The 19,056-nt window shown below is 38.4% G+C and overlaps 1 protein-coding gene and 1 pseudogene across 3 annotated transcripts in view; one reads left to right on the plus strand and one right to left on the minus strand.

Moving 5' to 3' along the window:
- NRG3 (neuregulin 3) overlaps positions 1-19,056 on the plus strand; it is a 1,298,130-nt gene that overhangs the window by 137,731 nt on the left and 1,141,343 nt on the right. The gene's annotated exons all lie outside the window — the stretch shown is intronic.
- The window catches only part of LOC118632659, a 29,993-nt pseudogene continuing 22,628 nt past the window's right edge, over positions 11,692-19,056 (minus strand).

Below are 19,056 nucleotides of genomic sequence, written 5' to 3' on the forward strand. Positions count from 1 at the left end.
TTGCTAAGACCTCTGCTAAGAATCCAAGGAAATTAACACCTAAAATGCATGATTAGGTTGGGCACATTTGGAAAGGGAGTACAGCAAAGCCAGGGTTGAGAGTTAAGGTAATTTTGGAGTTAGAAAAAAATCCATGACATGGAATCCTGATGGCAGAATAGACCTTCCAAGTCACCTGACTCAGCAGGGCACTAGTGAAAATGAGGCCACAAATAAGGCAACCTAAGCAATTCTTATTACTACTTGTAACATTTTCCATAAAAGTCCATCCCATGCCTCACAGTCTGGTTCTTCATCTTCCCAAGCCCTTAAGAGACATTTGAGGGAATTGAAACCTGTATTTCAAGCGCAAGCCACTCAGTGCATGTGACTATCATTGGAACTAATAAATCAACAACTTTTGTAATAAACCCGAAGCTCCACATTATTCAGTTATTTACATCTTTGCTGCCGTTGGTTTTCACATTCTGATGTCAGTGTTATCCACCATGAAACATCACATCCTGAAATGGTCAGAGTAGACACGCAATACACTACTGTCCACCTCTTCAACCCTTTGCATTCCTCCCAGGTTGGGAGAGAAGAGGGGATACTATTGGATTCTGTGGAAATCCTACCTAGTAAAGGAACTATTTAGAACTATCTGGGGGTGAATACCAGTGGTGAATATTGTTGTACTGTTCTTACTTTCTATATAGTTGTATATGATGTAAATAGTATGTGAATTGGTACAAGTGACAACCATGCCATTTTACCTTTTATCAGGAGTAATCTGGGCTCATCATGTATTTCTTTCTCTCACTGAAAATCCAGACCAAAGGCCTTGCCCATTTGCTCAGTAAAGGCAGTGGGAACGGAGACCTCTGAAGTTCCGAGCTGGTGCTAGGCACCCCCCGTGGTTCCACTGAATATAGTTTTGGTATCCTCAGTTTATAGATTAAAAGCTAAAACTTTAGAGAATAAGGAGCTTACTTATGTTCATGAAATATTAAGGGAATAATTCAAACACAAGTCTTGAGTGTTTACCCACCTCTCCACACTGACTACTTTCCACACGGAGTAAATGCTATTAGGGCCTTCCAGTAGAGAAGAGTGAAAAAAGCTTCATTCTCACAATCAGGAAACCTGGGTCAAATCTTAACTCCAGTAGGTTTCAAGTAAATGAACCTGAACACATGGTTGATCTTCCAGGTGCACTTCCTCAATCACAGCTTCCCTCCCACACCCAGACAGGCCAGCGACATCATTATCTTGCCTTTCTTACAGGTGTCCTGAAGCTATCTGGTTGTGTATGAAGGCTTCATTCTGTACTATCATCAACAACGAAGAACTCTGACACTTTGTCTGCTCCCCTTCTTTCTTTCTTTTATTGAGATATAATTGAATATAGCATTGTATTAGTTTTATATGTACAACATAATAATTCAATATCCTTATAATTTTATTAATTCAATTAGAACAATATTACTCCAGGGTTTCCAGGGAACCACACAGTCACCCTACTGTTTATTTTTTAATTCTCATGAAGGACATTTTTTCATATAGCTTGAGATAGAGCAGGAGGGAGAGAGGGAGGCAGAGAGAGAGAGAGAGAGACATCAATGTGAGAGAGAGACATCGACTGGTTGCCACTCACACGACCCCAATCGGGGCCAGAGCCAAACTGCAACCAAGGTACATGCCCTTAGTAGGAATCGAACCCAGGCTTTTCTGGTCCGGAGGTTGACGCTCTAACCGCTGAGCCAAATCAGCCAGGGCACTATGCTGTTTTAAATCCCGTTTTGTACATTTTGAAGAATAGACTCAATTTCATTCTCCATATCCAGTGTGGAATCACTTTGGATATTCTGGTAGTTATCAAGTTCTCCACCATCGGGGATAGGCAGTAAAGGGCAGGGGTTAAGGAAATTGAAAAAAACTTTGGGGGTGTGTTGATTAATATGTATGAACCTAAGCATCTTTATTTAGTGGTGGTGATAAACTTGAAATGACATTTTTTTTTTTTTTTTGAGAGTCGTGTTAGTAAGTGGAAACCTACCTGTCATACAACTGTTGTGTCCATCTTCCACATTTTACCATCTGGCCACAGAAACACGACAATGGGCATACATGCCAACATTGTTTGTAACATTTGTATTAAACAGTCCCTTATACACACAAACCTGACAATTCTAATGCATTTATGTTCTAAATAACCTGAAAATATGCACGATGTTGGCTTCACTGAACCACATCGGAACATTCTGTAAAAGCTCTTATATAAAATTATCAGTTCCTTCTTTCTTCCTTTCTACTAGCTACATATGCAAGAAAACAGTTCCAACATACTTTCACCTTCCTTTGTCTCTCCCAAGACTGCATGGTAAACGCATTATTCATTCTTTAAAGAAAAAATTTGAGTGCTTAGTAAATGCTAGGCTTTATGAATGTATACTTGGGAGAGAAGGAAAGCGATGGTGTTATTTAATCACATTTATGTGTACCCCTATGTTTATAGCAGTATTATTTAAAATAGCTAAGATCTGGAAATAACCCATTAGCAGATGAGTGGATAAAAGAGCTGTGATATATTTACACAATGGAATACTATGCAGTTGTAATAAAGACAGAAAATTTACCTTTTGTGACAGTATAGATGGATCTGGAGAGTATTATGCTAAGTAAATAAGCTAGTTGGGGAAAGACAGATACCATGATCTCACTAATATGTGGAATGTAATGAACAAATAAACTGAGGAACAAAATGGAACCAGAAACATGAATACATAGAACAGATTAGCCAGTGGCCAAGGGGAGGAGGATGAGGGGACTTGATAAAGAAGGAGTGGGAAATAACTAAAGAATATATATGCATACACCATGAACACAGAAAAATTTGGTAAAGGCCAAGGAAAAAGTAGGTGGGGGAGGGTAGAGGTAGGCAAAGATGGGGGAATGGGGACTCCTGACATAATGTAAACGTTAAGAAATTTTGTAATTTAAAAGAAAGGGATATACAGCTTGCCAGCAGACATGAAAAAAATGCTCAATATCACTAAAGCATCAGAGAGATGCGCATTTAACCACAATGATATATCACCTCATACCTGTCAGAACAGCTACTGTGAATAAATCAACAAACAGCAAGTGCTGGAGAGGATGTGTAGAGAAGGGAATCACATAGTGCACTGTTGGTGGGAATGTAGATTGGTGCAATCATTGTAGTATTGTTATTAGAGTTTCTTCAAAAAATTAAAAATGGAATTTCCTTTTGACCCAGAGATTAAAATTCTGGGAATATAACCTATGATTCTTAAAATACCAATCAGAAACAATATATGCACCGCTATGTTCATATCAACATTGTTTACAAAAGCCAACATCTGGAAACAGTCCAAGTGCCCATTGGTAGATCATGGGATAAAAAAGCTGTGGTATATTTATACAATGGAATACTATGCTGCTGTAAAAAGAAAGACACTCTTACCTTTTGGGACAGCATGGATGGACCTGGACATTATGATGCTAAGCTAAATAAACCAGTCAGAGAAAGACAAATATCATATGTTCTCACTTATGTGTGGAGTATAATGAACAAAATGCATGATGAACTAAATAGAACCAGAAGTATGGATACCTGGAGCAGACTGACAGGTGTCAGAGGGGAGGTGGGTAGGGTAGACAAGATGAAAGGTGAAGAGAATAGTCAAAGCATAGCTCATGGACACAGACAACAATGTGGTGAGGGCCAGAGGTTGGGGAAAGTGGGGTCTGGGTGGAGGGAGGTAAAGGGGGAGGCAATGGGGGATACCTATAATATGTCAACAGTAAAACTAAAACATAATTTTTAAAAAAGAATGATTTTGATTGTTTTGTGGGAAATAGTGAGTGTGTGGTGGAAGTGGTGATATGTGGGGGAAAGTGAAATGGTGTTTAGTTAGAAAGGAATCATCATAGTCCCAGAAAGAAATTTGAGATGTAATTTGAAGAGAGGAAAAATAGGTTATGCTGGTGAATTACATGTGTAGAGGATAAAGGGAAAGATGAAGACTTTCTGATTTCTGGCAAGAGTATCTGGGTAAGTCTTCTTGTATTTAGTCAGGAACACAGAGATGAGTAGGTCTGTGGGTTAAATTAGGAGTTTGGAAGTATGTTTGAGTCTTATATAAGATATATAAATGGATATGTCAAATAGACAACTGAATATATAAGCCTGGATCCTGATCAGTTTTGGAGAAGGTAAGCACTGGATACGCTATAGACAATGATATTTAACCTTGTTTTGACAGCATCTAGGATAAAGATTAGGAAGTTCCAGGACTGGGCCCAGATGATCCTGAGCTATGGGAAAGTAGAGGAGGGCAAGGCAGGAACATGTGACTCAGATCCCTGTGATGAGGTTGCAGGGAAACCAAGAGACTGCTATTCAAAGCCAAGAAAGAGATGAGTGTATTTCAAGAATGACAAAGTGGCCAAGTATATTGAAGGCTATTTTGAGGCTAAGAAAGATGATTGGAATGTATCCATTGGATTTGGCAATGTGGGGATTGCTGGTGACCATGGCAAAGGAAGATTTAGTGGAGTGGTTGGGGCAGAGGCCAGGTTGGAGAGACCTGAATTGCTTAATGGAAAGTGAAAAAGGCAGGGAGTGTTTGTTGACATCTCTTCTGAGAAGTCTGGCTGAGAGGGACAGCAGAGAAATGAGGTAGTTGGTGGAGGGCATTTGGAGTAAGGAAGTTGTTTTGCTTTAAAAATGTGATACACTAGAGTAGCATTTGTAAACTGAAGTTTGTATCCCATTAGTGGTCTTCATTTGAGGTTGAAATCATCATTTAAAAAATTAGCTATGCTAAAACAGAACTTAGAGTGCACATCTTATATGGTAAAGGTGAGAATTTTATTTTATGGAATATATACTATGAAATATGTATAAATAGTTACACATTTACACACATGTATATTGGATTATAATATGAAATTTTTTCCCTAGCATAGATCACAGTTTAAAAAGTTTGGAAGCTACCACACTAGAAAATATGTGCATGGTGATGGATAATCTAATGGAGAGAAATGACGGATGATATCAGGAAGGGGACAACCAAAGGGGCAAATTTCTTGAGCAGGAGTGGGGAACTCATCACTCAAATTTTTTATCTTTTCTCATCCGCTTACTGTATGGCTTCTAGCAGTAGTCATCATTAGCCCTGAGCATAAATAAACAAGTCCCATATTTTTGCAGTTATGTATTGTAGGGTTTAAAGAACTATCCCTTTGTCAACAGTAATGATTTGTCATAGGCACTGTGTTAGGGACTTGTTTCCCCCAAAATTCATATGTTGAATTGCTTTAACCCCCAGTACTTCAGAATGTGACTGAATTCGGAGGTGGAATTCCTAAAGAGGTAATACAGTTAAAATTAGGTAACTGGGATGAACCTTTGTCCAATATGATTGATGGATTTAAAAATTAAGAAAGATTGGATACAGACACACACAGAGGAAAGACCATGTGAAGATCTAGAGAGAAGATTAAGGCAAGGAGAGAGGTCTCAGAAGAAACCAATCCTGCCAACACCTTGATCTTGGACTTCTCACCCCCAGAAGTGTGAGAAGTTAAATTTCTATTGTCTAAGCCCCCCAGTCTGTGGTATTTTGTTATGGCAGCCGTAACAGACTAATATGCCTGCTGTCTAATTTGGTGTCTTTTGATTGTTTCTACACTCTGAGGTGTGGACGAATAGAGATGAGAAAACAGATGTAGAGATAAGAAATGACTTACCCAATGTCAGGGATTAAAATGCTGGCAAGTGGAAAATGGAATTTTGTAAACCCTTGCTTTGTGTTTTTCCTTGACAAAGGCTATGCAGCAGGCCTTTTGAGGCTGCTGTGCCTACGAAGTAGATGTGACTATTTGCTGGTCCATTTATTAGGACAAAAAGCTACACTTTTCTGCAAATATAGATTCTGACATTTTATGAAATAAAATTAAACATTTAAAAATTTCAGAAAGTCCAAAGATGACATATATTAATATTTAAAAATTATCACTTTTATGTAGCCCATGAAATTATACAGCCCAATGAACATTTAAAAATTTAGCCACCTAATGAGAGCTGATAAAACTTGACCAGTGCATGGGAAAGAAAATAGCTGATTTTTTTTAAAACCTTCTTAATGAAGTTATAACATTTCTCAAAACAAGCACTAGGGAATATCTGAATATCATCAATCGGTTGTTACTTTGCTTGCCTGCTATAAACACGTTGAGTGATCCCAGGAAAGTCATTAAAGTTGCTTTCCATCTTTCCACATTTATCAAGAGTCCACTTATCTCTTTTCACTGGTGAATAAGACACAACTTCAAAATATTCACAAGTGAATAAAAAGGAAATGTGTGTGTGTGTGTGTGTGTGTATAGTGAATCATGCTTCAATTTAATGAGCATCCTTATGTATGTCACCTTATGAAAAGGTGTAAGAGATTTTTTTGGGCTTCAAACCTAAAGATCAAATTGCTGGGTTGCAAATTGTACCTGTGTTGAGCTGTATAATGTTAAATAAATTTTAAGTTTATCCTCCTCTCTATTATACCGTTGGTCTTGTTTCCCCAAAACCTATAGTGAGACACATTGATTTTTGACATTCTAATAAACACATTTTGATAGCTGAGTATTTATTGTAAGATTATTACTGATTGACCAGTTTTATATATTTATAGGCCATTTAAGTTTCTTCTTATTTCAGTTGCCTGTTCATATAATTTGCCCATTTATTATTGTTGTTTGTTTTCTTTCTTATTTGCTTACAAAGCAATTTGTACATGTTCCTTTTGTACATTGTATAATATATATATATATATATATATATATATATATATATATATATATATATTTGGTTGTATGGACTGCAAACATCTTTTTCCCAACAGTAAATTTTTTTTTTAAATTTTGCTTTTAACTAGTTTTATTTTATAAAGGTTTTCGATATCAATGTGTTCTGATATGTTTGTTTTTTTCTTTTATAGATTTTTCTTTTTTATGTCTCTATCTTGTTGTCATCATTATATTCTCTGTGTTACAGTCTAAAAATTTAGATTTTTTTAATCTGATTTAAGTTACTAATCCAAAAGAAATTTCTTTAATTTTTTTTTTTCTTTATTGATTTTTAGAGAAATAGGAAAGGAGAGGTAGGGAGAGATGGAAACATTGATGAGAGAGAACATCAATGAGAGAGAACATCGATTGGCCACCTCCTGCATGCCCTTGACTGGGGATTTAGCCCTCAACCTGGGCATGTGCCCTCAATGGGAATCGAACAAGTGACCTCTTGCTGCATGGGTCGATGTTCAACCAGTGAGCCACACCGGCTGGACAGAAATGTCTATATTTTATTGTTTGGAGAGAAGTAGAGATCTTTTTTTTTTTTATTTCCTTCCTCCATGTGGATAGCCAGTTATTTTTGTACCACTCATTGAATAGTCTATCTTTTGCTCACAGATTTGTAGCCTATTATATTAGAAGTTCTCATAGGTACATAAATTTATTTTAAAGATATTTATTCTGTTACTTTGCTTTATTTGTCTATCATTCCAGCTATATATACTATTTAATCTCTGTAGTTTTATAGTAATGCCTGATATCAGTTAAACTAAGTCACCTCTTCTTCTTTTACTTCAAATTGCCTGATGGATATTGACCTATAACTTATGCATATATACTTTAGCATGAAATTTCACATTGCATGAAAACACTGATAGCATTTTGACTGAAATTGCTTCAAATTTATAGATTAATGTGTTGACTTTAGGGATTTCAGGTATATGAAGATAATATATTTCACATTTATTTGTTTTCTTTTAGGACAGTCAATAGAATTATATTATTTTATTCTAAAGTCTTATACATGATTATAGTTTAGTGTTATTATTTGTACTATTATAAATATACCTCTTTAAAATTAGATTTCCTAATACTTTGTTGCTGATATAAAGACATATGATTGTTTTTAGGCATTGCCTTTGTATCCAGCAACATTGTTGAATGGTCTTATTAATTATAATGATTTATTTATTGGCTTTCTTGGATTTTCTATATGGGCAGTCTGTGAATAAATGATATTTTGTTTTATTCTTTAGTCCTAGCCCTTTAAAAGTTTTTGTACTATTTTATTCTGCTAAACATTTTAAAAATATTTTTTTAATTTTATTTTTCTTTTTAGAGAGAGAGTAAAGGAGAGAGAGATAGAAACATCAATGTGAGAGAGAAATATCTATCAACTCTCTACTGCACGCCCCCTACTGGGGATCGAGCCTACAACCCATGCATATGACTGGGAATCGAACGGGGAGCCTCTCAGTCCATGGGACACTGCTAATCTACTGAACCACACCTGCTGGGCTCTGGTAAACATTTGTAATATAATGAGTATAGAAGTAGTGAAAGCAGGATAGTAATCTTAGAAACATACTCACTAAACAGTGTTAGCCTTTATGCTACACCTTCTTCACCCATTGTCATCTTGAATGGCAATAGATGCTAACAGTTGGAACCCTGAAACCGTTGAAATGTGTTTTCCAAATGAATTGAAAAATAAATATTTAACTGACTTTATCTTTCTTCTCTCTCAATTACGGGTATTCAGTTATTTACTCATTATTAATGTATTCTGTAATTATTTACTTTACTCAACAGGTATTTACTGATTGTCCACCATTGGCCAGGTATCATACTGGTTCTAGGGGATTCTGGGATGAATAAAACTAACAATGTCCCTGTCCTAGTGAAACTTCTGATTTAACAAGAGTGATGGGCTTCACACAGAAAATTACATTGTGGTTATATCCTTATAACCTCATGGCTATGTGAAGCACAAGTGTAACATGTTGTTACAATGCTTAGGAGTCCAGAAGGGGATGGAAGGTCAGGAAAACATGCTGCACTTGGCTGAGATGAGAAGAGTCAGTTAGACAAAGGTGAGATACCAGGAGGGCAAAGTGCTCCAAAGACCATAATAGCTGTTGTAAACAAAGTTTTCTAAAAAGAGTGTTCAATGAAACTTACTTGCTATGAATTTTAGATAAGCATATTAATATAAAAATCATTGAAGGAGACAAAGATCTATTGAATACCCCATCTGGAAGATAGTTTATATATCACTTTCAGTTTGTCCCTGGTTAATGAGGAAGACTAAGCCTAATGAAGGGGAGGGCCATGGCAGTTGGTACAATGCCACTCAAGGTGTGATGGCCACTTGTGTCTCTGCCTCATCCATAGACCAGCAGCCTAGTTGTCCTATCTCTGCTCTGGCTCCATCTCTGGTTGTCTCTTTATTTTGATTTCCATTTTCCCTCTGCAACTGTGAAGAACAAAATTTAAATAAAACACAAAAAGCATTAATAATTTAAAACATAATTTTCTTGGACACACTAACATCAAGAATAATCCAAGGCAGTACTGGCCGTGGGCATTTTGGCAAATTCACATTAATGGTTTAACACAGCCTTTCAACCAGTTTTCAGTGCAAGGCATGTGCTTGCCTAGACCTGGGTCCTAAAGCATCCGGGCCCCTGTGGAAAGCTCTGCTTTGTCAGCCCCACAAAATGAAATGCTGCAGCCTGAATTTTTCTTGTTCAGTCTCAAGCATGAAGTTGATTTTTAAATTTCACTGCAGTTTTGTTCAGATGTGCTACCATCTCCAGATGTACCACATATGCATTTTCTCTAAAAGCCATATTGGTATTTTGCCTTTATTCACCAGTGATACTTGAATAGGAGGGAGTAATAAAATGCTAATATCTATTTATTCATGTGAGGAAGAGTAACCTAGACACTTTTGAGGTGTAAAGTGAGATGTATTGATTCTTAAAACATAAGAAGACAGAATAACAAGCCCACACAAGCTGGGGTTCTTGATCACCCAAGGTGCGCTTGCTCTGTATCCTGCCACTGAGCCAGAAGACTAAGTTCTACCTTCCTTTTATTTCCCTTCTAAATCAGGTGCAGGGTTCTTAGGGACTTCAGGAAGTCAAGCATTTTACCAAACAAGCATTTGGTGTGTGAAGAGAGGCCTGCGTGCCGAGAGACTTAGGGTCCTATTCTGATTTCTGTTCATTTGGAGCATCTTCCACCAAAGCCCCTCTTTATTCAGGCCTTGGCAGGTGGGATTGCCCCTTTCATGCATGGTAGGTGCTTGTCACACTGAGGGAAGCTTGGTCAAGGTTGGATAGTGTGTATCAATTCACAAGAAAATGCAGGCGCTCCTAACAGAATCTCACTGGGAATTTGGAAAGGGGAACTCCATCTTTCTAAGGGACAGAGATGTCCATTGATAAGGGGAGTGACCAAAGTGCTGGGTCAGACTGTTTAGCCTCATCCACACCTCTTTTGAACATTTGCTTGTTGGAGGACCAATGACAACCCTTTTAAATGGGAGGCCCTGAGACACAGGACAGCAAGAATCTGCATTTTGACCCAATCATACCACCACTGATCTGAGCTGAACTGTTTTTGGACTTTTTTCATTAATCAGCAAGAGAAGGAGAAGCTATGCTTGTTTGTTTTTTTCTCTGCCAAGGAGAAGTGGAGGCAACAAGGTCTCAGCCTTGTGAGGTCTGAGATGTAGGGTGGTTCTGCCAACACCACAGGATCTCTGGGAATCATCATTGCGAGACAATTTACTGAGGTTCTTATCAGGCACATGGGGAGGGGATTTCCCATACATTTTTATATGGATTTGACCATTAAGTGATATTATGAGTATAAATGAGTGTGCTCATTTTTACAGATGAGGAAACTGAGACTTGGGGTAGTTAAGACATTGGCCAAGGTCATAAATATGTGTGGTATGGAAGAGAGGGAATATTTAAACCCAGGAGTCTAATTTAAAATATATGCTTATAGCCACTATGCTGTGTAACTTCATTTTTTTCAAATTGAGTATTTTATTAACATGGTAGTTATCTTTGTAACATGAACATACACACACACTCAGAATGATCTGCCTAGGGGTAAAAAAATCTATGTATGCCTAAGAGGTAAATGAAAAACTAAAAACATTTTGTAGGTTTTTATTATCATAGGCAATTAAGTCCACAACACTTACAAAGTTATTACCAAATCTGTCAAGGAAACAGTTTGAGAGGGGAAGAAAGAAAAGGGAAAAATTCAACAGTGATACTTGTCTTTCTCTGACTGGCTTATTTCGCTTAGCATAATACTCTAGGTCCATCCATGTCATCTTAAAGGGTAAGAGATTTTCCTTTCTTACAGCTGCAAGAATATAATGAACAAAATAAGCTGACAAACAAAATAGATCCAGAGACATGAAAATAAGGAATAGACTGACAAACCTCAGTTGGAAGGGGGACTGGAAGAGATAAACCAAAGAACTTAATATTCATAGATACATAACCAATGGACACAGACAACAGTGTGGTAAAGGCAGGGGGTGGGGCGGAAGCAGGGAGGAGGGTGTCAGTGGGGGGAAAAAGGAGGGACATCTACCGTACTTTCAACAATAATGAAAAAATTCAGCAGTGTGCATAGCAGAACTCTCAGTATAGGAAAGCTGACAAAATGAGGACTTTTACTATGAATTTTGTCTGCAAAATGTGGGGAGGGTCTTGTCAATGGGCAGACAATTAAGTGAAGGTGGGTGAAGTAGGCTTTTGCAGTCAATTTTCCTCACAGTGCTGTGCAGGGTCATCAAGAAAGTGCTTAGTATTCTTTCTCTGGTACTAGTTCTGTAACTTTGCTAATTGCAGTGTTCTTACCCTCATCTCTTAGATAAATTGACACGTCCGAGGGACATCTTTCAAGGTCTCAAGGCAGATGGATCCTACTGCCCTTATGTGAACAATGCATACTTGATCTTGTTTCACAAAATGGGGTTGAGTCTTACTTTGTTCTCCTAAATTTTTGCCTTCCAAGCAAATTAAGGCTCTTATTTCAACTTCCTCAATACAGGTGTGAATATGCAGCACTGCATTATAGCCTGGGCAGATGATGGGCATCACATGTATGTCCAGGATGGCAAATGTGATCAGGATCACAAAGTATGAAGCCTGGAAGAATCTTTTTTTCTTCAGTTTCTTTCACTCTGATTTTGAGGTTTTCACCTGGAGCTACAGAACCCGTCTTTACATCATCAGAAAGGATTTCAAGACCTTCCACCTGTGCTTGTTTAGAGTCACAAGGTGCAGGCCTTTACAAGTCGATTCTGACTGCAGCTCTCCCAGGAGCACAGTGCCCACAGCCTGTATTTTTCCACAGTTGGTAGCCTGATTGGTCCATCAACTGATCTACTAAAGTTTGGCAAATTAGCTGGATAAGGAATAAACAGTGATCCAATGTACTAAGACCAGAAGTCTGATTGCTTTTTAAGATGTGCTCAAATCAGTCCTGAGTAGGGCATAAAGTGAATGTTCATTTTGGGATTGAAGTCATTTTTTTTTTTTTTTCATCTTCATATCTCTCATTGCTCCAATTCACTGTTGGATCAGTCATCTCATTAGTAAGCATGAGTAAGTATCTTTAGTATCTTTGCCAACATCTCACATTCTCTTGTCTTTCTTTTTCTTTTACCTTTCCTGGCAGAAATGACCAGTACAGCCCCATCAGCTTGAAAAGCACCACCATCGTATTTGGGGAAAAATCTTGTGGCCAGGTGCATCTGGAGTTATAAAATGCTTCTTTTCTGTTTCAGAATGTCACTACCCATTTCTACTGTTTTACCCTTGTCTCCTTCTTCCTGGTTTGTGTTTGAGCCCCAAGACAAGTACCAAGTTTCTCTGTTTTGCTCTTTAGCTTTTCTTTTATATTTCTCAAGTGTCTTTTTGTCATCCATTCCATTAAGGTGCATTCTTTGTCCTCCAGTGGTTGACTTGCCAGCATCTCTTTGCTCAGTGAAGAGCACATTCATATGTTCTCTAGGAGCAAACACAAATGTAGGTTTTGGTGTTTCCTCTTCTTTATCGTTTCTTAGGCATTTTCTTCTGGAAGCCTTCCTTCTGCCAGGGAAACACCCCCTGGCTCTGCTTCACTTATTTCTTCTTTGTGCTCCCATGATTCTTCTGGGGACGTTTGTCTCTCCATTTTCAACAAAGTTCTATGCCAACAGCTGAATTGGAACCTTCACATAACAAGGACTGTTCCTCTTGAGAAGGTTCCGCAGGTGCTGAGAGGCCTCCCTCACTGCTGTGGGCTCCGTGGTGATTGGTGGAGGCGCAGCTGGGTACGGGGCGGCTGTGCCAGCCAGTGAGGACTGGGGGAAGTGGGCACAAGCGTTAGGCACTACGGGTTTGGTGTTGACTGAGAGCTGCTCCTGAAGGCTATCCAGGGTCCACTGGCTGCTACTTGCACCCTGCCTGGGGACTTCCGTGTCCTCCTGGGCTCTGCAAGTGGGGAAGAATTGCTGCTGTCACCATCACTGTCAAGATCCATGATCAGGTGGGGGCGGGGAGGGACTCAGCCCTCCTCCTATGTGCAAGCGGATCTCCTACCACCCAACCCCCTGCCAGCAATTTTGAAAGCCCCCTCCCTTCATCCCAGACTTAAGGGGAAAATGAAGACATCTCTGTGAGAAAGCTTTCTGCTAATTATGATATGGTTTGGAAAATGTAAGTTACTGTATTCGGTGCAGATTGTTGATATTTTCTGTTCATGTAAAGGACACAGTATTTATAAACATTTATTAGTTTATGTGGCACCTACCCTTTGTGAAGCTTATTCATAAAACAATCCATTGCTCCGTAGAGTGATTCCTATATTGCAGGTGCTCTGGTCTACAAATACCTGCTGCCCCTGAAGGCGTTCCTAAGCAGGAAAGTTCCAGAAGTGGCCTCAGCAGTGAAAAGGTTCTTCTTGGTGTCACAGTTTCCTCAGTTGTGACTGCAGATGGCCATGTGTGGAGTAGACACTTTGCTGGCCAGCCCTACCTGCTTCACACTCCTGGGGGGACTCAGAGGCCTCTGTCTGTGGCTCACTCAGAACCCAGCAGGTAGTTGAAGCAAGTCCGGACTCAAGGCCCTGCGTGGATGTGGCTCTTGTGGGGGAGCTGTGCACCTCTCTGATGAACAGAAACCTCTCAGTTTCAGGTTATAACCCCTTTTTGTGACCCGTGTCCTGCTTGTGTCCTAAATTTCAAAATGGAACCGGGCTTCCAAACAGCAGCTAGTGAGCTTTTTTAGTTTGGAGACTTGGCCTATGTCTTATCTGTGCCAAAGGCGTAACACTGCTCTCACGAGCCTGCCTCATACAGGGAAAATGCATTTAAACACATGGGATGGGAAACTTTCCGTCTGTGTCTCAGAGGAGTGATGTAAGTCTCTTCCTGACATGGATGGGCCTTGGCATGACCCTGCGGTCAGTGGTTGTACAGATACAGCCAGTGGGAAATAGAGAACAGGTGTTGGCAAGTTTTATTTTCTTTGTTCACTCATGTGTAAATTATTAATGTAAGGTCAGAGAATTTAAGTATTAATGGTAATCAGCATGTTTTATTGAACAACTCTCGGAAATTTATCTTTGTAAGTTACACTTTCTTTCCTGTGCATGCTCAGAGTTTGGACATTTTTCTATTTTTGTTCAGATAGAGTGGGAGGGAGAGAGAGGAAGAGGGAGAGAGAAACATCGATGTGAAAGGGACACATCGAGTGGCTGCCACCTGCATGACCAACCAGGGCCAGGGACAAACTGCGATGGGGGTACATGCCCTTATCTGGAACTGAACCCAGGTTTCTCTGGACCACAGGCTGATGTTCTACCCGCTGAGCCAAGCTGGCCAGGGCAAGAATATTATATTTTACTGACAGTAACAGTGTTTCTAGATTTTTTTGAATGTCTTTTCAATTATCTCTAATATTCCTAGTTATACTACATGCAATTACCTGTTTTTAATGTTGTCTATGATTACTTATATAAATTTGCTATTAAAGGATATTTAATTCACTATGACCCTAAAAAGGACAAGATAAAGACAGTTTTTTTCTTGGATATGATCTCAAACAGATGAAAAGTTATAAATAAACCATATTCACTTTAATAGCATGTGTTGGTGAAGCTCACAGATGACTCAGCAGTGGTTCTTGGGCATCCACATTCCTACACTTTCCTGTTTGATGGAGGGAAGGGGGAGAGTAGGAGGAACACAGAACGTGGTGAAGGCTCTGGGGAGCTCCGTCATGCTGGAAGGGCACAACTACCACAGCTGAGCAGTCAGAGGAAAGTGGGTCATCTAGGGTGAGTAAAGGACAGTAGTTCTTTAGCTGTTTAGAGAAGGTTAATCTTTTGGGGCTTGGTAATTATGAGAACTACTTAATATGTAGACCAGGCAGTTCCTCCATGACAGACTCAGGGGCACATACTTTGTACTCTTACCCATGTGAACCCCACGACATCCATCCCTTGGATAAATGTATTGGGATACCTCTTTAACAAAAAAACACACTGAGGCTAAACAAGTTAAGTGACATGTCCAGGGCAGTCTCCGGTCTCACTGATGCAGAGCTAGGGTTTGTTTCTTTTTATTGAGATATAATTGACATATAACATTATAGCATAATGATTTGGTACTGGATGTATTGAGAAATGATCTCCAAAATAAGTATAGTTAACATCCTTATCTCACATAGTTACAATTTCATTTCTAATGATGAGAACTTTTATGACCTATTCTCTTAGCAACTTTCAAATACACAATACAGTATTATTATTAATTATAGCCACCATGCTGTACATTACATCTCTATGACTTATTTCTAACTGGAAGCTTGTTCCGTTTGATTAACTTCACCCATATGTCCGACCTCAAACCCTCATCACTGCAACTGTCAATCTGTTCTCTGTATCTATGAATTAGGTTTTATTTTTTGGATTCCACATTTAAGTGATATTATACAGTAATTTATCTTTCTCTAACTTATTTCACTTAACATAATATACTCAAGGCCCATCCAGATTGTTATAAATGGCACGATTTTATTTTTTTAAATGGCTGAACAGCATTCCATTTTTTTTGTATATATATACATATATATGTATTATGTACATATATACACATATATATGTGTGTGTGTGTGTGTGTGTGTGTGTGTGTGTGTGTATATATATATATATATATATATATGACCACATTTTCTTTATTCATTCATCTATCAATGGACACTTAGGTTGTTTCTATGTCTTGTAGATAATGCTGCAGTGAGCATGGGGGTACATGTATTTTTTTGAGTTATTGTTTTTAATTCCTTTGGATATATACCCAGAAGGGGAATTGCTGGATCATATGGATGTTCTATTTTTAATTGTTGAGGAAACTTTATACTGTTTCCATAGTGGATGCACCATTTTATATTCCCGCCAACAAAAGTACAAGGCTTTTTTCCTTCCACCCCTTGCCAACACTTGTTGCTTCTTGCCATGTTGATAAAGCCATACTAACAGGTGAAGTAATATCTCATTGATTTACATTTCCCTGATGATTAGTGGTGCTGAGGATCTTTTCATGTACCTGTTGGCCCATCTGTATGTCTGCTTTGGAAAACTGTATTCAGATCCTCTGCCTATTTTTTAATCTGATCGTTTGTTTCTTTGTTGAATTGTATGAGCTCCTTATGTATTTTAAACCCTTATTATGTATTGGATATTAAAGCCTTATTACATATGTGATTTGGAAATATTTTCTTTCATTTGATAGGTTGCCTTTTCATTTTGTTGATGGTTTCCTATGCTGTGCAGAAGCTTTGGTTTGATTGTGTCCCACTTGTTTATCTTCTCTTTTGTTGCCTTTGAATTTGCTATCAGATTAAAAAAAAATCATTGTCAAGACCAATGTCTCAGAACTTACCATGTTTTCTTCTAGGAATTTTCTGGTTTCATATCTTACATTCAAGTATTTAATTCATTTGAGTTAATTTGTGTGTATGATGTAAGACAGGTCCAGTTTCATTTTTTTTGCATGTGACTGTCTAGTCTTCCCATCATTGCTAATTAAAGAAACTATTCTTTCCTCATTGGGTATTCTTCAGAGCTGGTGTTTGTTTTTAACTATCTCCGTTCTCTTTGCAGTTGTTGCAAGTACCTCCTGAAAAGAAACAGAGCATGACAGAATGGCTAGCCATAACATCAGTATTTATTGAGGTCCCATGAACAAGGCATTATTCTAAATAACTTTTCATGTCTAATCTTATATAATCCTCATATAAATCCTATAGCCCCCATAGAATTAAGTGCCTTGCCTAGGACCACAGTGCAGGCAAGAAAGATCTGGCCTGAGACTGAACAATTGGCGTAATGTTGGTAAGTGCTGGGGATGAGACATGACTGTAGGGTGGAGCTGATGCTCACAGAAGTAGCATGAAGGCTACAAGTTCAGGCAGGGAGGAGGCCTCACTCCAGGGCAGAGGGAACTTTTGGACCAAAGGCACATCAATGTGAGATCTGAGATTTATGAAGAGGAGCTTGAAAATAGCAGGTCAGAGGAAGAAGAAAGGGGGAGACTGGAGAGACCTAGAAAGTTGAACACCCACACTGACCAGTGAGGAGCAGAGATAAAGAATGGGTGAGAAAGGGCAATGTGAGTTCAATGCAAAATGAAGAGAATGGATTCTCTTGCAAGCTTTTGGAGATCTCTAATCTATCGATAGGAAACGTAAAAATTGGTCTGTTTTCTTTAAGTCAAGTATATTTTTCAATGTGGTGTCAGAAGTTTCTCTCTCTTGGAGTCTGTATTTGAATCATTCTATGGTTTGAGAAACTCCCTTCCTATGGAATGACAATACTGTAGTTAGCATTGCCTTAAAATATGAGAAAAGAAAATACAAAAATTCTCACTTGGATTTTGTGAAAAAGAGAGTGTGACAGTTGATTAATGTATCACCAGATTAATCTGTCACAAGATTTTGAGCGCACCGCTTTGAAATATGTCATATCTCTTAACAACCGTTCCTAGATCTTCTCAGGAAAGGTCTTTGTGAATTGATTATTGATAGATGGATTTGAGAATCATACTATGTGCAAAATGAATCCTGGGAACAAACCCCGTCTTCGCTATTTACCAGCCATTTGACACTGAGTAAATAGTTTAATTTTTCTGAACCTTGGTTTTCACCTGTGAATTGAACAGGGGATGTAAGTTGGGAGAGGCCAGGATAAGTGGAATAAAGGCATCACTTGCCATATTTCAAAGTTTTTCTCAAAATGTAGGTACAGAAAAAACTTAAGTTTTAAGTAGGAAAGTCTTAATCAAATTTGTGTTTTAGAAAGATGATTGGAAGCGGTATTAGGATAGACTAGAGGGGAGGACAGGTTGAGAGCAATTTAAAGTTTTTTGGGTTTTTTTTTTTTGTAGTACTTGCCAGTCATATATTTGATGAAGTATTTGTTCATATAGTTTTTTTCCTTTTATTTTGGTAAAATACACATTATGTAAAATTTGCATCTAATCATTTTTAAGTGCACAGTTCAGTGGTATTGGCACGCTCACAGCACTGTGCAGGCATCCCCATCTATTTTCATAGCTCTTTGCAGCTTGTAAAACTGAGGCTCTGTTCCAGCTGGGCTTCACCCTCGTCCCTACCAGTCACCATTCTGGTCTCTGTCTTTATGATTTTGACTAATCTAAATACCTAGTATTAGTGGACTTGTACAGTATTTGTCTTTATGTACTGGGCTTATTTCACTTAGCATGTCTTCCATGTTCATTCATGTTGTAGCATGTGTCAGAATGTCAGAATTTTCTTCTTTTTAAAGGTTGAATAATATTTCCTTGTGTTAATAGACCACATTTTTCTTCTCTAATCATCTGTCGATGAACACTTGGTTGCTTCCATGTTTGAGCTCTTGTACTACTATGAATGTGAGTGTACAAATATTTCTTCAAGAATTTGCTTTCAATTTTCTTGGGATTCCAGAAGTGGAGTTGCTGGATCCTATAGTAATTCTATTTTTAAAATTTAAGGGACTGCCATACCATTTTCTACAGTGGCTGGACCAGTAAATATTCTATTCCCACCAGCAATGTGCAAGGGTTCCAATTGTTCCACATCCTTGTGAACACTTGTTATTTTTTTTTATGTTTTTGTA

The sequence above is a fragment of the Molossus molossus genome, unplaced genomic scaffold (assembly GCF_014108415.1).
Source record: "Molossus molossus isolate mMolMol1 unplaced genomic scaffold, mMolMol1.p scaffold_m16_p_17, whole genome shotgun sequence".
Classification (NCBI taxonomy): Eukaryota; Metazoa; Chordata; class Mammalia; order Chiroptera; family Molossidae; genus Molossus; species Molossus molossus.